Source organism: Microtus ochrogaster, unplaced genomic scaffold (genome assembly GCF_000317375.1).
Source record: "Microtus ochrogaster isolate Prairie Vole_2 unplaced genomic scaffold, MicOch1.0 UNK107, whole genome shotgun sequence".
NCBI lineage: Eukaryota > Metazoa > Chordata > Mammalia > Rodentia > Cricetidae > Microtus > Microtus ochrogaster.
In genome coordinates this window covers 69684-75702 of record NW_004949205.1, presented here as the reverse complement: position 1 = coordinate 75702, position 6019 = coordinate 69684, and the positions used below count along the sequence as shown (strand labels likewise).

The following is a 6019-nucleotide window of genomic DNA, read 5'->3' as shown; positions in this document are numbered from 1 at the left end:
AAACACAATAATCTCTAGGAAAATGTCTCCACTAGAGTCCAGCAACGCTATTACAGCAGGCCTTGAAAATCTTAATACAGCTGAAGCACAACTAAGACCTTAAAACAGCATGTATGAAAATGATAGAGATCACTAAAGAAGAAACTGTTATCATTCATAACACAGGTGACCCAAGGACAGTCCCACAAGGAGTGGCAGTAGGTGACCTGAGGCCTCAGGACCCCTAGTAGGAGGGAGACCTTGGCAGGTGACAGACAGACAGATGAGAGCTTGGGTATAGAGTTTATAGTGGGTTATGGAGGTAGAGGGGAAGAGGAAAAGGGAGAGACAGACACAAAAGTGGCCTCTCTAGAAGACATATTAAGAAGAGAAAGAGAGAGAGAGAGAGAGAGAGAGAGAGAGAGAGAGAGAGAGAAGGCTGGAGAGGAGGCCTGAGATTCCCTTGCTTTGGATGCAGGAAGGAGGAGATTGGAGTGGACAGGGTTTGTCTGTTAAATGGAGAGTGTACCCAGGTAATAGGCCAGGCCAGCATATTTACTTTTACAACATAAAAGAATAAACATCTTAAGTAATGTAGGAAAACACAAACAACATAAATAAATAAAGAAATCCCATTTTAAAAATATAGGAAAATACAAACAGTGGAAAGAAATGAATAAAACTATTCAGGATCTGAAAATCAAAATAGAAACAATAAAGAAAACCTAAACTGAATCAATTCTGGCAATGAAAAAATCAGGAATTCAAACAGGAACTACAGAGACAAGCTACACAAACAGAATACAAGAGATAGAAATAAAATCTTAGAAATTGAAGATACATAGAGGAAATGGATACATTTGTTAAAGAAAATGTTAAATCTAAAAACTCCCAACACACAACATTCAGAAAATCTGGGACACTGCAAAGATTAAATCTAAGAATAATAGGAACAGAGGAAAGAGAAGAAATACAGGACCAAGCACAAAAACTGTTTTCATCAAAATTATAGAAAAAAATTTTCCTAACCTAAAGAAGGATATCCCTATCAAGGTACAAGAAAGAAACTTACAAAACAACAAATAGATTGGATCAGAAAAGGAAGTTCCCTCACCACACAATAATCAGAACACTAAATATACAAAACAAAGAATATACTTGCGTGGGGAGGGAACTCCCTTTTCTGATCCAATCTATTTGTATAGATAAAAGGGCTCATAATCTTCCCGGTACATCGGATTATTGCTGATATTCAGTAGCTTTAAATGGTTGGCTTGAGGGCACTCAGCTAGAAACTTGAAATCATTGTAATAAAGTTCACAGAATGTTAGATGTAAGAAATTCAAACTGGTTGATAGGACTCTTCAGAGAGAAAACAGAAAAGGATTTCTAAAAAATGTGGACTAGAATAGGGGAACTATATCTGTGAAACTAGAACAAACTGTTTTGCACATCAGCAGCAAATGATGTGAGCTTTCACACAATAGTCTTGTGGGTCTGTGAGAGATACTTTACCACCCTGGCAAATACTAGTTTAACTTTTACAATATGTTGAACATATTCTTGTAAAGTTGTGTGAAAAACTTAGTGAAAATACTATCAACTTAGGAAATACAACATAACCAAAGGGGGAGCTAGTTCACCTGCTCAGAAGAGAGGGGACAGAAGGAGCAACCAACTAGAAGCTCCCTTTGACCAGTCCATAAATAACAGCCTTTCCAGTCATGGCCTGAACCTTGGAGATTTTCCTCATGATGTGATATTACCATATATGAGTGTGAATATGTGCACCTGTGCCGGAACATAAAGTCTTTCAATTCCCCTTCTTTAACTCTCAATGGCCAGAGGAGAACTGCATTTGACCTCAATGTTTCTGGAATTGAGCTCAGTGCCTACATGCTCATCTGACTATGCTTTTTGTAACCCCATTTTTGTCTTCAACTATAGAACAATACCATTCCATGGCCATTTTAAAACTCCCAGCATTGCCCATTCTGAGGTAGAAGGAGAAAGAGTTATAAGAAGCTTAAGGATATCTAAGAATTATCTCTCTCATTGTAAAAACAGGCTGCTATTGGAAACCCAGTATTTATCCCAGGCCCTTATCTCAGGACAGTTTCAACATGATCTGTGATGGCAAAAGAATACAAACTGAGTTCATTTAGATGGTCCATACACCTCAGCTGTGAGACACAATTCCAAAACCTTTCTCATTCAAAGGTCTACAAGGGACTTTAGACTGACAAATTCTGCTCAGGTGTCCCAACTGAGTCAAAAGGATGATGAACTCACTCAGACAGCCCTGAAACACTGACAGGTGATAAAGGCATTTAAGATCTAAATGGTTCAGGGTGTTTCTACTATCACCCAATTTATGGATTTCCAAATCTCGGCAGCACAGGTGCAAAGAAACTGAACTCTCTTCTATTTTATTCAGAAGCAGAGCCAAATAGTCACATTCCCTTAAGGTGCTACCGCTTCTGAGGGAAATGTTCACTATTAATTCCATAGTCTTATTAGAGGGTTAAACCTCAGGATCTGAACTTGCAATACGATGCTGGTCCTTGATCTTCAAGATAGAGTGCTCCAAGTGAGCACAGGAGAACAAGCATGCAGGTGACATAGTACTGATCTCCAGGCAGACGATCTTGCAGCCAGAATCCTTCCTTAAATCTAGGATCCTCAGTTTAGGGCTCCTGTAGGGAAAAGAGAACACAGAACACTAAGAGCTAGAAACATTATTATAACCAAGCTGTATCAATGACAACATGTAGTGACAAAATCATCTTTCTTTTTCTTCTTCTTTTTGTCATTCTATACACCAAATACCAGCAAGATTTTGTCATGTTAATACTATATCCTTTACTACTTTCTGTAATCAACTAATGTTCATAATACCTTGCTATCCCTGTTTTCATGAAACATCTCCACTTTGTATATTTATCAACAGCAGCCTCTCTCACCTCTATAACAAAATTAAAACCCTCTGTAAGACATCAGAGTTTTTAAGATAACCAAAACTGATGTACCAACCAACTCACATTGATTTTCATTATTCACTATTACCTAACTATGAGAGATTATCTGGTCCCCACTTGCAATAAGTTCCAGGATAATGTTTTGTTACCTTACCATATACATATTATACACATTCTTATTGAAAAGCTGAGTTCTTGGCAGTAAGACCGGAAGACCATCATTCATACCTTTCAGTTCCCTGTGTTTTTTGTGTGCTTAATTTTCTAATGTAGAGATAAAACAGGGTGGAGCCTTGACCATTGCTGTCAGTGTCTTCTTATGCCCATTAAGTTGAGGAGACAGCAGTGAACAACAGAACAAAAATTATCACTGAACAGCACACATCATTTTTTTTGTTTGCCACCAGTCCTCAGCAATTTTAACATTTATGTCTTTCTTCTATGCAATAATAACATGATAATGCAAATATATGAACAGTGCCTTTAATCACTTACATTCCATATTCAACATTGTAAGATGATGTGGGATTTCCGTCTGTATGCTGTGAATATGTTTTGTTACCATTGGTTTATAAAGAATCTGCTTTGGGCCTAAGGCAGTACAGAAGAGAGCAGGGTGGGAATTCCAGGTATATATAGAGGAAAAAAGAGGGCAGAGTCAGGGAGATGCCATGTAGCTGCCAAAAGAGACAGATGACCCAGAACCTTAGCGGTAAACCATAAATCTCATGGTAAAATACAAAATAATAGGAATGGGTTAATTTAAGATGTGACAGTTAGTTCATTAAAAGCCTGAGCTAATAGGCCAATCAGTGTTGTAATTAATATAGTTTCTGAGTGATTATTTTGGGATTATTCATCTGGGAATGAACAGGCAGTCTCTACATACAGTAATACACTATTTACAAATTGGCCTCAAGTTACTGGACTAACAAGAGAAGCAGGCTGTGGTGTAACCTCCTATGTCTTAACATGTCTCTATTATACAGGGTCTTATCTAAATCCTGAGTTCTGAAGAGGTAGGAATTGAAGACATTCCAACATGGCTGTCAGGAGTTCACTATGGGATTCATGCACAGTTAATGTTCCAATATGGAGACAGGCAAAGGGTCAACCCTTGACCATTTCCTTCACTATATTCTTATGCACACCCTTAAATGCAGTGGAGAGGAGTGGAACAAAAAGCTTCCTTGGGATCTTCTCAAGAGCATGTATGGCTGCAGATTGATTGCTCAGGAGCTGATATATAGCAAGATCCAAGAGTTTGTTTGGTTTCTTGTTCATCTTAATGAACCTGTATAAGGGTAAGAAACTTTTAGAAAACTTGACAGATATAGCAGGAGGGGCTGCTTGTTGGGGTATCTGTTCAGCCCAGTTCCCATAGCCAGTAAGCCCCAAAGAAATTACAGGGAGTATGCATTAATGGCAAACTGATTGGCCCATTGGCTCAGGTTTCTTATTTGCTCTTATCACTTACATTAACCCATTATTCTTATCTATGTTAGCCACATGGCTCGGTAACTTTCTCAGCGGGGTAGATCACATGTTGCTTCTTCTGTGGTCTGGGCAGTACTGGTGAGGAATGGGCTTCCTCCTTCCTAGAATTCTCCTGTTCTCACACCCTGCCTCTACTTCCTGTCTGGTTGATCTGCCTTTACTTCCTGCCTCACCAATCAGCCTTTATTTAACACATGATTGACAGAATACATACAATTCTCCCTCACCACTTGCCCCTCCTTTTTTCAAACAAAATTATCCATAGTCCATTTTATGGGAATGTGAGCATAGTATTCCAGGCTACTTACACCTGGTTGGGGGCACTGATAATCTTAAGGGAACCTAAAGATAATTTTGAGTTATGATCAAGTTCTGACTGGAGTATCCTGTGAGTCTTGATCATCTTAGGCAGCAGTCATTTTTTTTTTGGCAAAAATCATTGTTTTGTTTGTTTTCTTTTTTTGACTTCCACCTCCTCCCCTCCTCCCCTCCTCCCATTTCCTTCCCACTCCCCCTCACTCCCCCTCCCTCTACAGTCCTAAAAGAAGTCAGGGTGCCCTGCCCTGTGGGAAGTACAAGGCCCTCCCCCTCCATCCAGATCTAGGGAGGTATGCATCCAAACAGACTAGGCTCCCAAAAAGCCAGTACATTCAGTAGAATCAAAACCCAATGCCATTATCATTGGCTTCTCAGTCAGCCCTAGTTGTCAGCCACGTTCAGAAAGTCTGGTTTGATCTCATGCTAGTTTAGTCCCAGTATAGCTGGCCTTGGTGAGCTCCCATTAGATCAGTTCCATCGTCTATATGGGAAGACACACCCTGACTTCCTTGTTCATGTTCTCCCTCCTTCTTCTCTAATAAAATAGTACTAATATTAGTAACCACCTATGTCTTATCGGATCACCATGACTTAAAGTTAAAATTCAACAACAATACTACCCCCAGAAAGCCCACAAATTCATGGAAGAATTAGAAGCTGTTATCAAAAAAAAATCTCCCTACCAAAAAAAAGCCCAGGACCAGATGGTTTCAACGCAGAATTCTACCAGAACTTCCAAGAATACCTAATACCTATACTCCTTAATGTATTTCACAATATAGAAACAGAAGAGTCATTGCCCAATTACTTTTATGAAGATACAGTTACTCTGATACCAAAACCAAACAAAGACTCAAACAAGAAAGAGAATTACAGGCTAATCTCACTTATGAACATCGACGCAAAAATCATCAATAAAATACTGGCAAACCGAAGCCAAGAACACATTAGAAAAATTATCCATTATGATCAAGTAGGCTTCATCCCAGAGATGCAGGTATGGTTCAACATATGAAAATCCATCAATGTAATTCATCATATAAATAAAACTGAAAGAAAAAAAAACATATGATCATTTCATTAGATGCTGAAAAATCATTTGACAAAATTCAACATCCCTTTATGATAAAGGTCTTGGAGAGCTTAGGTATAGAAGGGTCATACCTAAATATAATAAAAGCTATTTACAGCAAGCCGACAGCTAACATCAAATTAAATGGAGAGAAACTCAAAGCCATCCCACTAAA

General features: G+C 38.7%; 1 pseudogene; it reads right to left on the bottom strand.

The window, feature by feature from the left end:
• Nucleotides 1-650: 650 nt before the first annotated feature.
• LOC101991536 overlaps nucleotides 651-6019 on the bottom strand; it is a 24241-nt pseudogene continuing 18872 nt past the window's right edge.